General features: G+C 48.5%; 1 pseudogene; it reads left to right on the top strand.

The window, feature by feature from the left end:
- The window catches only part of LOC126540247 (uncharacterized), a 47,617-nt pseudogene that overhangs the window by 23,694 nt on the left and 5,892 nt on the right, over positions 1–18,031 (top strand).

Here is an 18,031-nt window from a genome sequence, read left to right as displayed (position 1 = left end):
AGACGTGGTTGAGAGGTGCGGACGGACGTCACGAGGTGCAAACGAGTGGAGGCTGACAATGTCGAAGCGACGCTGAATCTAGAGATTGTGTGTGCAACTGCCACGGTGATTGGAGAGCGCTTTGCGCTTGGTCGCGAAGGCTTCTTACCCTCCAGATTACCTTTAGCTACCTGGGATTTCTGATGTGCACCTCAATCTAAGTACGCGAGCAGTTCCAGCAGGTTGTTACGGGCCGATCATGCCATGTCTTATTTCACGCCCTATTACGACGGTGCAATGTGCTGACGAAAGCAAGCGCCGACACCAGCAGGCGACTCGGTCAGTGCTTTGAAAGCAGCTCACACAACGATAAATATACACGTAATTCGCAAGTTATAATGCACAGTGGATTTCTGGCACATTATGAGCTCCAAAAATATATATTGCGTTGCTACATACCAATGTAAATGTAGAGAGAGAGTATGTCTGAGGGGAAGAAATTAGGCGATTTGAGAATAAATACGCCCCGGCACGAAAGTTGCTCCTCGTAGACCTTAAGCCGTAGTAAGGCATAACATAGTCCCGCGAAATCATTTTATAGCCTCATCCAAGCCGCAGCAGTACCATGGCCCCTGAGATCCTCTCCGACGCATCAAAAGCTCATGGTTTCGAGCGCCGCGGTGGGATGAAGGAGCCGGTAACGCCCACCATAGCTCTCTGCGTGCGAATGACATGACCAGAGCAAAACTTGCCAGCCCACGTAATCTAGTAGACAGTGGTCGAGAATAATCACATTTCTATTTAGCACTGCAATGACACGACTGATGTATATCTTTGCTGACGCTGCCGCCATGGAGATTGCGCTAAGGTTTGGATGCAGTGCTCCTGTTTATGTTTATGTTTGAATTTATGCATGAGTCATGCATTTCCAAAGTATATATATATACGTATATATAAATAAAATATCACCTTTATTTCTTGCGCACGTCAAGCCATGTAGAAAAGCCGAATGATGTGAAATTTATTCCAGGCGTTGAGCTCAATGTTCATCATCTCTTTTGAACCTCCCAAATAGGCCATTAAGTGTTCAGGCGAGTTCAGTATTTTCGTGCTCGTCAGTACAGCGTTTCTGCCTTGAGCGCTTGTATATTGGTGTACGTCTGCGTTTCCGGTACGACAATCACCAGCCTACCCGTCTTCCGCCTAATTTTACTAATTTTAGTGGCCGCCATCTCTGCTATGACGTCACACCGGGAGCCGCTATGTAGGATTTGGGAACCCGAAACTGGCACTATTTGTTCCCATGACGTCATAATTACGTGGTGCTACCTCTATCCGCCATATTGAACCATTACGTCATTATTAGCACTCGAGTTTGGCCGCCATTTTTTATTTCAGATTACGAAACTATGACGCCATATTTGATTTTGACGTCATAATCACGTGGTTTCACTTCAAGCCGCTATACTAGATTATGTCGCTATCATTAGCACCCAAATTCGGCACCATCTTGGATTTGAGATTCCTAAACTGTGCCACCATGCATGATTATGACATCATAATCACGTGAATTCACTTCTATCCGCCATATTCGATTACGACGTCATCATTTCCACCAGAATTCGGCCGCCATCTTGGATTATAACGTCACCAATCACCAATTGAGTTGCTATTGATATACTATGGGTGCCGCCTTCTTGGATTTCGGTGACGTCGCCAATCTATCACCGATTCAATATAGTAATGACGTCGCCAATCAATCACCACTTGGATGGCTATATCGATTTACTATGGGGGCCGCCATCTTGAATTCCTCGGACATTGAAAATTTCACTCCAATGGGAAGTGGTAGCAGACCACAAGGAATCAAGAAACGTGACGAATAAGAGTTAACGCTCTTAACAGGCGACCTCTGGACCCTTCAGTCACTGTGTGCTTTTACGGCATCACAACGTCCTGACGTCCTGCTTTAAGCTGCACCGTCAAGTGAGAGAAAACGTGTCAGAGGAAAGGCAGAGAGGTTGGCCTGAGCTAGTATGCACTTTGTACTGTGCTAGTCTGCACAGGAAAAATAACGAAAGGGCACAAAAAAGAGAGATCAAAGACAAACATGAGTGCCCGAAGAAGGGAAGCGTGTATGATAATAACGTAACAGAGTTCTTTCCTTGAATTGTTCAGTCAAACCGGTGCAGTTCAAATTGTCCAGAACAGCCCTTGACGCTGCTGTTGCTGTTATGCTGTCACACAGTGCGGACAAAATAGTACTCTTACTGTCAGGCGAAGTTAATTAAGGCATAGTAAATAATATAGAGCTAGTTAAGGGACTCGAACCCTCACCCTTTGGGGGTAGTTGTACAATCAACCTTCGATGGGAGTCGAACCCCCGAAATTTGTTGTTAATTATGACGAATGTATTGTAGGCACAGGTAATTAAGACCACATCAATTAAGGCACTGGAACCCCCGACCTTTGCTGGGAGAAAACGAGTAATAAGAAGTAACAGCCCTTTCTAATGAGCATGTCAAGTAGTTTAATGAATGTCTGTGGGCCACGCAGGCTTTCGCCATCATCCTTTGTGGCTTATGCTATAGCGATTGCCAATATTTACTCGGATGGCTTAGTGGACGTAGTATCAGCTTGAGTAGCGCATTTCAGCCAACATTTATAGCTTCGCACGGTGATGTTGCAATAGCCAGTATCTTGTGTCTTAAGATACAAGATACATTCTTTGATGTATAAAAACTATAGATACTGATACATGTCCTAAGGTAGTATCAGTATCTACACTCTAAGAACAGTTTACACCCTTTGGCCTGGCCCTTCTGCCACACAACAATAATCGTCATCTGCCTTGATGCTTTTCCTTTCTTTAACGATGCGAGCCCAGAACATTCCAGTAACGAACGGCACGCGCGTTATCAGCATAGAACAGTTTACACCCTTTGGAGTGCCCCTACTGATAACGCGCGTGCCGTTCGTTACTGGAAAGTTCCGGGCTCGCAGCGTTAAAGAAAGGAAACGCATCAAGGCAGATGACGATTATTGTTGTGTGGCAGAAGGGGCACGCCTAAAGGTGTACACTGTTCTTACAGTGTAAGGTAGTATCTAAGATACATTTATCTTCGATACTGCCCAGCACTCCTTTCAGACAATCTTTGCCTGCCAATGTCTGCTAGGGCAGAAACCAGCCCCTTCCGACGTGACGCATAGAAAGAACAGTCCGCATATATTTGGAGGACGCTTAACCTTCGCCTTTAAGAGTGGAACGCGACAGCATTCAAAGATCCCAGACTGCATCTCACGCTTCCGGGCAACTGCAGCTTATGCAACCGTAATGTTTAGCGGGAAACACTGGCGGCGAACGCTACGCACGAAGGCGAGCTTCCGGGTTGAAACGCGACCTCTTGCGTGGGCTGCGATAATTTATGCCCATATGGCTAATAATATTGTTGCACAAAAAACGTATATTTCCAAATATTTACGAGTATTTAAAAGCGAGCAGCAGAGGAGTCACAGCAGCCAATATGGTGAGGAGCCACCTCTACGTCTTCTTCATCGATGCTGGCCTAATGCGACAGACTTCTCTCTCGCGGCATTACCCGCCGGGCGAAAACGCTCGCACCATCCGGTAGGCTAGAGTGCAGCATCAACAGACGGGTTATACAGCCTTAGCCGAGCAACGTGAACTACATCAGTCTCGACCGGGGTAGAAGGCACCATTGGCTTTGCTGGTGCAATCTCATACGTTACGTCGTTAACTTGGCGCCGAAAGCGATAAGGAGCGTGGTAACGTGGTACAAGCTTCGCTGATAGACCAACTCGTCGAGTGAGCGACCAGAGGAGCACAAAGGATCCTGGAGCGTAGTACAGATCCTTATGACGACAGTCGTAACGCAATTTCTGTGATGCCTGCGACATCATAAAGCGGTCACGTGTGATATGACGTGCAGCGTTCGCACTTACGATGGCATCTTGGGCGTACTCCGATGGCTGTGGTGAAAGTATCTATGGGGAGTGTCGGTTCACGGCTACAAAGAAGACAAAACGGATAACACCTGCAGTATCGCGGCGTGACGTATTATATGCGAATGTAACAGAGGGTAATGTAGCATTCCAGACGCGGTGGTCGGTGCCAGCGTACATGGAGTGCATGTCGGTTATGGTGTGATTCAGTCGTTCGCTGAGACCGTTTGTCTGAGGATGATAGGCGGTGGTGACCTTGTGTTTTGTGGAACATGAGCAGAGGGAGTCATCGATGACACGGGACAAGAAGTAAGGACCGCGGTCGGCGAGCAGCTGACGAGGAGCTCTGTGATGCAGAATCCCATCGCGGAGAAGGAAGTTGGCAAAGATCGGTAGCACAGCTGGTTGGAAGCACACGTGTAATAGCGTAGCGCGTGGCATAGTCGCGACAGCGGCCCATTTTTCCCTGATGCTGAAGTAGGGAAAGGTCCGATCAGATCGAGGCCGACGCGGTAAAACGGCTCTACTGGGACATCGATAGGCTGAAGAAGGCCGGCAGGAAGCGTCGGTGGCCTCTTGCGTCGTTGACACAGCTCGCAGCTGCCAGCATACTTCTGCACGAAGGGATAATGCCCAGGCCAAAAGAAACGACGCCACACACGATCATAACTGCGCGTGACACCAAGGTGACCTGCTGTGGGTTCGTCGTGAAGCTGCTGGAGGACAGTGGAACGCGCGTGGGAAGGTACCCCCAGCTCAGGACCTCCGGGGTGTACATTGGGGCGGTACAAAATTCCGCTATGTAAAGTAAATATCAGGAGTGACTCGTCTGAAGGCCCGGATCTGAGACGGTCGATGATGGAACGTAAAGCCGAATCATGACGTTGATCATCGCCGGCATGAAGTCCGAGATACAAAGGATACAAGCATCGGTGTCAGAGTTGGTGTTGTCGGTAGGATCGACGGGACATCGGGACAGGCAGTCCGCGTCCTGATGTAATTGGCTAGACTTGTGCGCGACGGAAAGCGAGTACTCTTGTAACTGCAAAGCCCAGCGTCCAAGATCTTTCAGCCAGGAAAGCCAGCAGAGCGCATAGTGGTCAATTGCTTCTGTGAATGGACGGCCAAAGAGGTGCGGCTGAAATTTGGAGATGGCCCAAACAAGGCGGCATTCACGCTCGGCAATTGAATAATTGCGCTCTGGGGCAGATAGCAGGCGGCTAGAGTACGCTATGACGCAGTCACGACCATACTGGTGCTGGGCAACGACTGCTCCGATTCCGTATCCACTGACGTCCGTCCGAACTTCCGTAAGAGCAGAAGGGTCAAATTATGCCAACAGAGGAGAAGTTATGAGAAGGCGTATAAGCGCACAAAATGCATAGGCTTCGCTACGGCCCCACTAGAAAAGCGTGTCTTTCTTGAGAAGTTCGGTGAGTGGGCGGGCAATGTCAGCAAAATTTTTGACAAAGCGACGAAAGTAAGAACATAAGCCACTGAAGGAGCGAACGTCTTTGGTAGAGAAAGGTAGGGGGAAATGCTTCACGGCGCGAATTTCTTCAGGGTCAGGTCGGACTCCTATGCCATTAACAAGGTGTCCGAGCACCGTTGTTTCGCGGGGACCAATATGGCACTTGGATGAGTTGAGCTGAAGACCGGCACTGTGCAACACTTTGAGAATGGCCGACAGGTGCTTAATATGGCTGGAAAATATCGTTGAAAAACCAATGACGTCATCCAGGTAGCATAAGCATGTCGACCATTTGAAGCCTCGAAGGAGGGAATTCATCCTGCGCTCAAATGTGGTTGGAGCACTGTATAGACCGAAGGGCATAACCTTAAATTGGTATAGCCCGTCAGGTGTTACAAATGCGATTATCTCGCGGTCCATAGAATCTACGACAACTTGCCAATAGCCACACCGCAGATAGATGGATGAAAAATAACTCGCTCCATGGAGGCAGTCGAGGGCGTCATATATACGAGGCAACGCATATACATTGCTCTTAGTGATCTTGTTTAGGTGTCTGTAATGGACACACAAACGCCAAGTACTGTCTTTTTTCTTGACGAACACAACTGGAGCTGCCCATGGACTACTCGAGGGTTGTACAATGTCTTTTTCTGTCATCTTGTCGACTTATTTTTGTATAATCGCCCGTTCAGCAGCATAAACACGATACGGACGACGATGAATAGGGTTTGCGTCGCCGGAGCCAATTCGATGCATGACAACTGCAGTAGGGCCTAGCGGGCGGTTGTCGAAGTCAAAAACATCCCGATGGCAAAGGTCAGCAGCGTGTGCAGGTGAAAGGTCCGCAGCGATCATTTTGTTTAATTCAATGGTGGGTACGCTGATAGATCCTGCTGCGCTCGTAGGACATGAAGGGGCTTCAGGTGTTAGCCTGGAAATTTGACAGTCGCTTAGGGATGACAACGTTCTAAGCGCAATTGCGGAACGTAGAACATGGGCGGATAAGCCGAAGTTGAGCATAGGGAGATCAGCTTCATTGTTGATAATTTCGACAACCGTGTGTGGTAGGGTCCCATTATGTGCCAAGACAGCGTCAATAGCAGGGGATGCAACGTAATTCCCGTCAGCGACAGAAGGAGAGGGCCTCAAAAGAACATAAGTAGCGTACTGCCGTGGCAGTCGCACAAACTCGACAGTGCACAGTTGCGTAGGCCGTGCATCAATAGTCTCGTGGACAGAAGGGAGTTCAAGTTGAAGGACACCGGTGCCACAGTCGACAAGAACTGAATGTGCAGATGAAAAGTCAGTGCCCAAGATAACATCGTATGGCCACTGCTCAAGCACAACAAACAGAGCACTTGTCCGATGGCCAGATATATTGACGCGGGCAGTACATGTTCCAAAAACGGCAGGTGTGCTTCCATCGGTGACTCTTGCTGCACGTTGCACGGCAGGAGTCAGGGCATTCTTCAGCTTCTCACGAAGACTAGCACTCATCACCGAGATTTGTTTACCGGTGTCAATAAGGGCTTTAACAGTAGCACCGTCGACTTGGACTTCGAGCAAATTAGAGCGGGTAGGGACAATAAGACGAGGATATCGAAGCCGGGTCAAGAATGCAGCGTGACCTCCGGGCGCTGCACTCATTAGTTTTCGGTTGCGTTGCGTTCAGGGTTGGCAGGCGACGGGAAACGGCGGGCTTGCGGCGAAGGCGAAGGGAAGCGGCTGGCTTACGGCGGGCGTGATCGGCGGCCGCGCGGTGATGGTGACCTGCTATACACATTGGTGCGAGTGTCGACATAGGGCGCGTCAGTCGCTAGAGAGCACAAAGATGTTGTACGGGAGTAGCCTTCAGGACGAGTGTTCTGGGTGCTCCAGCCAGTCGGCGACGTCCGACGGCTTCAGAAGTGCCGCGCAGTATGCCCAACTAGAGAGCACGCGAAAACTATTGGGAGATCATCTGGCGTCCTCCACTCGGCGGGATTGCGGTATCGGGAATAAAAGGGCTGGCCCTCGGTGCGACTGGTGGAACTGATGGAGTGACTGGTGGAACTGGTGGAACGCGCACGGTGCAGACAGAGGAGAGTCCCAAATTAGCGACCGCCTGTAGAACCACAGCTTGAATAAAGGAAACCATAGGTTGGTTAGCAGTCGAGACATCGGACACGAGAGGGGCTGATGACATTGCTTCTATTTCACGACGAAGGGTACGTGTAAGTGACCGAAGGGGGCGATTGTAAATTCTCTGGTGGCTCTTCACATGATGACGATGTGGCAGTATAGGGGAGTCTGGTGAATTGCTGGGCAATACCGCGGGATTTGGCTTGTTCCAATCGCCGACACTCTTTCACGATGGCATCCATGGTAGCACAATCCCTGAATACCAGAAGGTTGAATGCGTCATCGGCGATGCCTACGAGCATGTGCTCGATCTTGTTCGCTTCGGACACGTTACTGTAACCTCTGCTGTAAAACGCTAGAATATCCTGAATGTATGAAATGCACTATTCAGTAGGTGACTGCGCGCGAGAATCAAGTTATTTTTTAGCGGCTAGCAGACGATCCAAGGGCTTGGCGGACAAGTCGTTCAGTTTTTATTTGCATGGGTCCTAGCTGGTGAGATTGTGCTCATGCGTCTCGTACCAGACGCGTGCAGTTCCCTTAAGCTAAAATACCACATTTGCCAGCATGAGGGTATCGTCCCAACTTTTCTTTTTGCTGATACGCTCGAAATAGGAAATCCAATTTTGATCTGCGCCACAGAAGGTGTCTAGATATTTTGGAAGCGATAAGATGACAGACGGTGGGGACGACTGCGGTGCGATTAGTTCCGGTGCGGTGGGTGCTTCAGTGGCCGTCGCCGAGGGAAAAACGCGGCAGCCACTTCGGAGTTACGTGCCGGAATGATGGTGACGAATAGGCAGGGTACCCAGCACCTCCACCAGAAATCTTGCACAAAAAACGCGTATTTACAAATATTTACAAGTACAGCGAGCAGCACAGGAGTCACAGCAGCCATTATGGCGAGGAGCCAACTCTAAGTTTTCTTCATCGATGTTGGCCTAATGCGACAGACTTCTTTTGTGTAACGGAAATATGCGTACCATGAAACTAACTGCACAGCTCTTTCCAACATACGCACACATAGTGAGCAAACTAAGCTTTGTGTGTACCCATTTATGTCCATGTGGAGTTATTTCCGTCCCGGCAACGAACGTTACCGCATGGCTGTCAGACTTCACGGCACCACGCCGCGATACGCTTCCAACCTCTCCTTGTTTCTCCTGTTTATTTTTATTACGGTAGCAATTATATGGACACTCCAGTCGTCGTCGGTGTCGGACTCGCTGTGATTTTCCATGCAAAGTCCAAGTATGATAACATCATGGCCGCACACCGTATGTACGTGTGCGAGTGAAAGCATGCGTGAACTGAGGTTGCTAGCTCGATCTGGCGCGCGCAAGGGATGAAGAAAGCGCGCCGCATTATCGCGCGAAAGGTACCGTAGGTGAGGGGGGTACGGAATTGTACTCCAGCGGGTGCCAATAACGCGGCTGAGCGCGGCCACGCGGGCCCTATATTGAAAGTTATCTGCCCTATGTACAGAGAGTCTAGCTGCGCCGAGGGCTGATAGCTTCGTGTGCGCTGTGTTTTTGCAGCTTAGCTAACGTTGAAGTGAGAGAAAGCACGAAGGTAAATTCTCTGGCTGCTTCTGCCACTCTTTATCACGCCAGCATTTTGATAGCCAGTGTCCGTGGTCACTCGGTGAGATGTGTTTGTTTGCCTGTGTACGCGTGAGACCATGCATGTTAATTTACTTAGTAAACGAATGTTTACGAGTTTATGCAACTGATAAAACTACTATCCTTACTTCGTAAACTGTCTGACAAATTACCCTTCGTGCTCAGCATTCGCTCGACCCTTGCACCCTGTCTTACTTTCACTAAATTCCTCATATCATAAGAAACAAACACTGGCACCACGGACAACATAGGGAAAATTATATTTCTTAACAAACGAAATAATAAACGATACATAATGGAAATGAAAGTGCATGAAAAAACAATTTGCCGCAGGTGGGGAACGATCCCACAACCTTCGCATTTCGCGTGCGATGCTCTACCAATTGCGCTACCGCGGCGCCATTTCCCCATCCACTTTCTTGGATATATATGTTTCCTAGCAGAACCCTAGGAGTGTTAGCCAGCGCCACCACTCACAAACCTCGGCGTCAGACGTGGAACGTCCTTTCTGCCGCAAGCGTCACGAGAACGTGATATTTTTGGCTGAGGGCAACTGGTCAAAAAACCCATGCATGCTACCTCAAGGTGTCAATATAGCCGCATTCGAGACCCTCGTTATGTAATAAACGAGAAAAAAGGGGGTTAACCAAGGGGTCCGATATTTATTAGTCATATCGTAAGAAGCCAGAACCTTCGCGAAATCCGAAGATTGTGGGATCGTTCCCCACGTGTAGTAAGTTGTTTTTTCATCAACTTCAACTTCCATTAATTTGTCGTTTCTTTATTTCATTTATTATGCTCAAGTATTTTCCCCTACTTTGTCCTTGGTGTCAGTGTTTGTTGACTTCTTATGATATTACTAATAAATATCGGACCCCTTGGTTAACCCCCAATCTTCTCATTTACTCTTTAAATTGCGTGCTACGAACAGTGGCAATCTTGCTTTCCGTGCGGTTGCAGTGATGCCTGGGCTTCCGCATGACTGAAAATACAAGTTGTTGTCACGGCTCTTGTCCTCCACTGAACATGCGGCACATATATGCACCTGTCATTTTGCATTTTGCAAATTCAGCGGTACTCCTGTTCGTTCTGCGCAGCAAACACACCTTCCAGACATGTAATGTCCAGCGGTATTTCCAAGAAGAATGTCAGGCGTCACACTTTATGCCATGTTCTTGTTAATCGTAGTCAGGCCGGGCGTATTGCGCTTTAGCGAATAATTCAGGCAGTGTTCTGCTTTTCTTACGACACAATGCTGGCGTGCTTGCCCTCAGGGCGCGCATGTTGACATAGCGTCAGCAGGAAGTTGGCATAATAACGTAAATAGCAACAATTTCTAAGGTGTTTCTCTTCTTAACATCTTGAATCTCTTTAGATGAAAATTTTCTCCCTACAAGGCATTTCAAATAGTAAATTTATTTATCGCATTGCATACCCACCATACGCGCACTTTTTGGGCGCAGCTCTTAGGCGCCCGTTGCTGCGTCCGTTCGTAACCGAGCGAATGAGCACAGCGAAGGATGGAAGAGCGAACGCGAGCCGCAGCGCGGGATGAAAGTATGCGATACCCAAGAGAACGCGAGGAGGAAAGTTGAAGAGGAAGGCGCAGGGGAGCCTTGAGGCGGAAAGCGGGACCGCAGGGTATGGCGAAAGCGTGAGAAGAAAAGCGCGGGGCCGCGCAAGACAGGCTCTGCGCCAACGATTGCCACGAGATGACGCCAGAGAAGCGCGCGTCGTCTGTTCACCGATGTGCGTCACCGATACCATATGTGCGAAAAAGGGTCTGCTTGGGCGGAGGTCTCCATGCGGCGGCTCCGGTGAATAGCGCCCACGCGTCGTCACCCACGCGCTGCCTCTCGCAGTCTCCCGATTAGCGAGGCAGTCGCGACACACTGCGCTCCGTTTGCAACATGCCCCACGAGACAAATTGACTACGCCAGCCGATATATCGCGAATTGAAAACATGTAAAGAACGGCGCTCATATTTCGAATTAGGGAGTATCGTAATCGCTGGTAATTTTTAATACGTTTCATTTCTAGAAATGGTGATTCAAATAATGTAACGTATTTTGGTGCGTCCGAGAAGAGAATGGTTCACGTGGTATCTTATTTAAAATGTTTCGCTTCTTAATCTTGTGCGGGTGCACCGTATTAAAATTCTAGTAATGTTTTCATTGCTCCATGTTCATAATTGCCCAATGTTACATCGCTAAATTTCAATGTATCGCTTACCAAGACATATCTCTTTATTGATTAGGCTGTGGATATGACAGTGTACATTAAAAGCATAGGCGGAATTACTAGTCGATGGGATGACCGGGTCGGGACGCCGTACCAGGTGCCGCACTCTTTGACGTGGCAACTGCCCAATATGGCAGTCTGTGCTTGATGTAGTAGTATTAAAACAAAACTCGTTAACTGATATGCATATAAAATTGAAGTAGGCAAACATCAACTTATAAGAACACGACTCGAATAGAAATAGTAAGCATATGGAACATCAAATAGACAAAGGCAGACGCGTGCGTGTACCATATGAGTGTTTCCTTTGGTAGAATCATCTAACCGTCCCTGTGACCACTAATGCGCAAAAACGGCAAAGCACCAGGAAAAAGCAATCAGCTTTAAACACGAGATCGATATTGCCCTAAAAACTTGTACAAATAAACTCGTAAAATTTTTAGAGCCTAGTTGCAAATAACCTTACCAGGAATGAGTGGCTACCGGGTGTTTAGCTTTCTAGGAACGCTAAATAAATTGCCGCCGAAAAATATCAGAAACTGCTTAAAGATTCGAACGCCGTGGACGCATGAATAATGTCCAATTTCAAAGAAAACGTCATTAGTCGTGCGATAAACGACATAACTACTAAATGACTAGACAATGTAAAACACTAAATGACGCACTACAAAAAAAAAAAACACACGCCGTAATGTAGGCTTCCACTTTGAAAGCACAAATGAAGCTTGCATTACCGATTGCAATTCTGGTTTGCTTCGAAAACATTTGCTATTGTTCCGATACTTTGGTTAGCAGTTGGAGAATAGTTACCAAATTTAAGCTGTTGGTTGTTGCGGAACATTTGGTTAGTTCGGAATACTGGAAACAGTGAATAGTTAATTTGAAATACGAACAGAAATAGCGTGTAATATCTGATTGCTATTAGAAAATTCCCATATTCACCAATTCTTAACATAAAAAACATGGATTTCAGCAGAAGACAGGGATTGTATCTGTGCCTGCTCTTGGTAACAGTCGAGCTTGTGTAAAATTCGATAACACAGCATTATGTGACTTCAAGAAAGATAATAAAGCGGAAAGCGCTGAAACAGTTCAGTGTGATGGAGTGCTTCGCGATCTCATGTAATTTGAATTACTTTTTCACAAGGTACTTAAATTAAAACGTAATCAGAACGTGTTGTAGCAAAATCAAAGCCTGTATTCTTTTATTCCACAGCCGCTTTTGGTTCAACGCCATGCTGATTGCGGACTGCTCTCCACCTATAAATTGTATCTTTATTTTCGTTCTTAACCTTTATGTGTATGTACGATTCTTTCACTTTTGATGAGTTCTTGACGTAAATTATCTTACTATTGTATTACCCCCTGATTGTTAGCACGCTGCCGGCCCCTTCTACAAGGGCAAGCGAAACTCAACAGATGTTACTGAAAAAATACCATCATACTCAACTAGTAGCAACACGGTAACATTGCGGAGTTGCTAATCAGCTTTTCTACGTCTTCAGCAACACTGCCTTTAATTAAATTCCGTCAGTTCACAGCTGGTTTATATGAAGACAATAAATTGTGCTTGTTCAGTAATGCCACGGTATATGGTAAGTTTTCTCTCCTGGGACAACTAAACTATTATTTAAACCCAGTGAATAAGGTGTTGCTGGCTGTAGGTGAGTTAGGGTAGAAGAACATTACATATTCAGGGTTAAGATGAGGGATGGCGCTGAACATGGTGAGGATGAGGAAGAACTCGTGTGTGGAGAAGCAGGACACAAACCAAGAAAAGAAGGTATTTACTTAACTCCGGACTACGTTTGAAACCACAAAATTTAGCAAGCGCTCGGGCATGAAGGTAGAACGCAACTGTCATAAGAAATGGCACTGATTTTTTTCCACAATGTGCCAGTAAGTGTGAAGTAGCTCTGCATGGGTCCCATATAGCGAAGCTCTTTTTTTAAGCGCAAGTGTTAACGAGCCAGCTCTTGTATTCGGCGGCGTTTGTCAGTGGCCGCGAAACATTCTATACATACAAACCTTGTTCTACTGTCACTAAAGTTGTCCATACTTTGTCATGCGTTCTTTACAAAATTGTTCCGCCGAAATTTGAGAATGACAGCCCACAAAGAAATGTTATGATATAAAACACCCAGAGCGAATGCCTTTTATGGTAAACCTTCTCAGACTGAATAATTAAAAGCCCAAAACAAAAACAAAAAAATGGCCCACTCAAGAGGCCGCGTTTCTACCAGAGAGCTCGCCTTCGCGCGTAGCGTTTTGCTCAGACGCCGTGGTGCCCGCAGTGCATGTTCGCGGCGTCTCTTCTTGGGAGACGCGCCAGGGGAGCGTTCTCGGCCGGGGCCACGGATAACTTCACAGTACCCCACCAAATTTGTTACCTTCTGATCAAGCAAGTCACCCGGCACACGTGGACATCAATTTCACCCAGGTGGGCCGATTTTTGGCGATTTTAGAGCACTTTTTCACCCCGCCACGGGGGCGATGCCGATGCCCAGGGGCGTGGAGACTGCTTCCCGAGGCAACGTGGCCGCCTCTACGCTAACCCAGCGTGGCTTTGACCCAGACGCGATGCCCTGGACGACGGTTCAGATGACAGAGGAGACAACTTCAGCGATTCTTTCGAATATTCAAAGTCAAGCTCTCCTCATAGAGGCCGCTCGCCGCTTGCAAGAGAAAGCCAAGATGGTGGCGCCCGCCGCCGCCCCTGCCTCCGGCATGCGGGACGCAAGGGCAAGGTCTTCACGAATTGGAAGCCTCGCCCCCCTAATAAAACCCAACCCGGACGACTACGTGATCGTTGTAAAGCCACGTGAGCATATTTCCTTGCATATTTCCTTGCGGGTCCAAGTGGGCAGAGGGCGCATCGATTCTCCCTTCGAGAGAAAAAAATCAGATTGTGATCCACACCCCGGACCTAGCGACGGCAGATCGAGTGATCGGGGATTTTGCTGTCACCATCGAACGCGGAGTGGTCACGCTCCACGGATATCTACGGCAAGATGGCGGACATGTTTGTCACGGTGTCATTGTGGTGTGCAACTCGGACACCACGGAGACACTTCAACAAAATATGCGCTGGAGAGCAGGCACCATTGTTGAGGTGAGAAAATTTGGCACATCGAACAAAGTGCGTGTTACCTTCGCCGGAAATGACAAACCGCATCTTATTCACTATGGCAACATGTTGGTGCCCATCCAAACCTACTCTCGTACAATCCCTGCCTGCGGCAAGTGCGGTGCCATCGGCCATAGGATAGACGCATGCCCAAACCTGAGACAGAACATTTGCGGCCTGTGCGGGCAACATATTCCACTCGTGGAGGGGGTGCGGGCCCCTCACGAATCCGTGCCCAACTTTTATTTTCATTTTGACGCAGACGCTGTACTAAGACGCCGTTATTTATGTTTTTTTTCCGCGTTATTCATTGGTCATTATTCCCATAGTCGTGCGGGTTTTATCACTGACTGGGCCTTAGGAATTTGAAGGGTGTTATGTTGTGGATAGTTTGATAGTGAAGCATAGACGGTACTTTTTATGTCTCGTTTTTTGTCCCGGTTGGTTTGGAAAAGACTATACTCGATGAATTGCATCCCGTGCTGCTCCACGCGTATTTCTTGTTTGCTCATTTGATATTTTGTGCCAGATATGATTCCCGAGTGGTCGATAGATTGCTGTTTTTTTTTACTTCTAATGTTTCGTGTGTGATTCGGCTTGATTAACCTACATAAGGCAGGCTTGTTGCGGAAATAAACTTAGTTGTGAGTGGCGCCGGTCCTGTCGTTTGTGTTCTTCTTCTTGAGTCCTAGTCTTCTGCGCCTTGCCTTTACTAATTCAAGCATGAACCAACTAGCCCAAGCAAGAGTTTTAATTACCGATCAAGGCAGGCACCCCTACACTCAGGAAATTCCTCCGTTCCAAATTGGCTATCCCCATCCTAATCACCCAGTGAAACTGTCAAGGTTTCAAGGCCCACGCTAAGCGGGCCGACCTACGATTTTTCCTCACAACGTTCGAGCACCTTCCTGCTGCGGTAGCCCTCCAGGAGCCAGGGAGCGGCGCCACAATTACAAATTACGCCTCATTTCAGCAGGACCCCCTCTCCCGTATCTCCGTGCATAAAAATTACACAGCCAACTTCGTTGACCTTGACGTCAAAACAGAATTCTCGTACCTGATGGTGACCCTTATTCCGCTACGGAAACAGGGCCCACCACTACACGTTCTCAACATTTATTGTTCCCCTAGACTAGCCAACACCACTTTCGCAGACCTTCTTATAGCCATGCCTTAAAGGCTGCGGTTAAGGATCCGCTGGTGATTGTGGGCGATTTCAACACCCCCAGCACACTTTGGGGATACGCGCGTGGAGAGAAACGTGGACGTAAGCTGGCGGAACTTATGTCCACGCTGGGCCTTACTCTCCACACCGACCCTGCCCACCCAACTCGCGTGGGTAACTCCGTGACCCGGGACACGTATCATGAGCTTACCCTCACCAGAAACATTCGATACGCAGACTAGGTCAACACCGAGGAAGCCCTCCGTGCATACTGCATACTCAATACAACTACACCACTGCATGCTCAATACAGCTATTCGCACCCATCCATTGGCAAGACCATTCGCACAGGCGAAATTGCAGGATTAGACCAAATTCCGACAAACGTACACCAACTCGACCTCAATTCAGGAGCAAGGGTACCATGTCTGCTCCCACAAATTGGTTTCGTCCCTTCACTCCACCGAAACACAAGTTCAACTCTCAGAGGCGACCCCAGAGGTGAACAACCACCTCCTACACCTTTGGGAGACCTGTCACAGCCTTGTCCGCCGATGGCGCCGGCAAAGAAGCAATCGGAAACTCAAACTTCGCATCGCCGACCTTACCCATCTAGCGGCAGAGTACACCGCCCAACTCGCTGACTCCAATTGGGTGAACCGATGCAACACGGCCGCGTAACAAATGTCCAGCCGGAGGAGGTGGCGCCTCTTCCGCACCCTAATAGACCCCACCCAAACACGAGCGGAAACAGAAAAACATCTCCAACGAGCCATTCACAGTTTCAATTGAGACACTTCAAAATTGGCATGCAAACTGCGAGATCAATACCTCTGTACTCGGTAGGACCCCCGAGGGCCCGCATGCTTGTATGCAGGTTTCGACAACGCGGAGATGGACCAACCGTTCCAGCTACACGACCTCAATGCGGGCCTGGCAAAAAATGAAGTGAGTAAAGCACCGGGACGGGACAAAAGGACAAAATCACAGTCAAATTACTTGTCAACCTTCCCGACTCTGCTTACTCCACACTCCTCGCTTACATCAACTCCATTTGGATCGGGGAAACACCGGTACCAATTGATTGGAAGACCGCTCTGGTCACCTTCATTCCCAAAGCTGTTAAAGCCATCAACACGGACAACCTCCGCCCCATCCCCTTTACTTCTTGTGTGGGAAAAATTAATGGAGACGATGGTGCGCGACAGGCTGTTAGAGTTTCTGGAGAACAAAAATGTTTTCGCAGACACCACGTTCGGGTTCCGCCCACACCGGTCCGCACAGGATGCCTTGCTTCAACTCGACCGAGAAATTCTCGACCTGATTGAATATCCACTCAATGACAAAGTAGTACTCGCATTGGATTTGAAGAAGGCCTTCGACAAGGTGACCCACGAAATTATTCTAACACATCTTTCCCAAACGGATTGCGGCCAAAGCACCTTTAACCACATTAGGCAATTTCTCATTGACCGACAATCATACATTCGGATTCAGTACAGCGAACACGGCCCATGCCAATTAGGCGCGCGAGAGACTACGCAGGGAGCAGTCCTCTCACCCCTCCTATTCAATTTGGCAATGATGAGACTTACCGCTCAGCTGGCGAAGGTCGACGGTATCTAGCACGCGCTGTGTGCCGACGACATCACCATCTGGACTAAACAGGGCTCGGTAGTAGAAATGGAGGCGAAACTGCAGCAAGCGACAGACATCGTAGAGAACTATGCCCGTCGATGCGGCCTTCAGTGCTCCTCGGCCAAATCTGAATTTGTGCACATACGCCCCTCACCAACGTGCACCACCAAAATCGTCCTCTCCTTTAGCAGTGGACCCATACCCGAACACGCCAAGATATGAGTACTGGGGCTCTTTATTCACAAAAAGCGCAGAGCTGACACAACATTGGCCAAATTGTGTAAGGTGGGGGACCAGGTGGGCCGGATGGCCCACCGGTTTTCGAACAAGCGCGGGGGGTTACGATGCAAAGACACCTTGCGGCTGGCCCATGCATTTGTAACCAGTCGAGTCCTATACTCGGCTCCATACCTCCGCCTACGCAAATTGGACGAGAATGCACTCGAAGTCAATCTCTCTAAAATCTACAAGCGGGCCCTCAACCTCCCGATCACTGCCTACAAAGAGGAACTCCTGGGCATGGGGATGGTGAACACCTTTAAGTAGCTGCGAGAGGCACACTTGATGAACCAACACACAAGACTCTCTAAAATGCTGTCGGGTCGTCGCCTCCTTGCCCGACTACACATCCATTATTCAATACATACGGAAGTACGCGTACATATCCCATCACAGTGGAGGTGTGCCCTGCACATGCGCCC

Source organism: Dermacentor andersoni, chromosome 3 (genome assembly GCF_023375885.2).
Source record: "Dermacentor andersoni chromosome 3, qqDerAnde1_hic_scaffold, whole genome shotgun sequence".
Taxonomy (NCBI): Eukaryota; Metazoa; Arthropoda; class Arachnida; order Ixodida; family Ixodidae; genus Dermacentor; species Dermacentor andersoni.
The sequence above is the reverse complement of the archived record's forward strand: the minus strand, read 5'-3'. Positions and strand labels throughout refer to the sequence as shown.